Source organism: Rhincodon typus, chromosome 28 (genome assembly GCF_021869965.1).
Source record: "Rhincodon typus isolate 14 chromosome 28, sRhiTyp1.1, whole genome shotgun sequence".
Lineage (NCBI taxonomy): Eukaryota > Metazoa > Chordata > Chondrichthyes > Orectolobiformes > Rhincodontidae > Rhincodon > Rhincodon typus.
Genome location: NC_063359.1, coordinates 34533969 through 34534675, shown reverse-complemented (window position 1 = coordinate 34534675; position 707 = coordinate 34533969).

Here is a 707-nt window from a genome sequence, read left to right as displayed (position 1 = left end):
GAAACTCAGCAGGTCTGGCAGCTTCTGTGGAGAGAGAAAGCAGAGTTGAATTGCTGGAGAAACCTAGCAGGTCTGGCAGCTTCTGTGGAGAGAGAAAGCAGAGTTAATATCTTGAGTCCAATATGACTTCTTCAGAGTTCTGGAGAAAAGGCAAGAGATTGCTTTAAAGTCAAAATGCTCAGCGAGCCAGTGCAGGCACAATGGGCAGGATGGCCTTCAGCACCCTAACAATTCTGTAAACTGATATCTCTCAGGCTCTGTTCATCTGTATTTAAGGGACTGCCCCTGGGTGGAGCTAACCAGTTGTCAGTTGCCTCTAAGTTGTGGACCATAATGCTTCAGGCTGTACGTCAGGGTAAGTACACATTGAGGTCTTACAAAGGACTCTTTGTGTATCTCAGATGCAATGTAACTAGCCATTAAGCCCAATGTAACCATCCTGTCCTGTTGATCGATGTTAAGCCTGTCTTCTGCTACAGAGCTGTGTGGCTGACCTTCCCACGTGGCCCCAGTCACTTAGATAAGCCCCAATAAGAAGCATTACTCCCAGTCAATTTACCCAAGGCATGAAACCGATGGAATTCCAGAATAGTTGTGGAGGCCAAGTCCTCCTGCAGGACACCAAGAAGCCAGAGCAGGAGCAGTGGAGGATTGGCCTGGAGGCAATGCAGAGAGCTCTACAGCTGGAGAAGGATGTGAACCAGAGT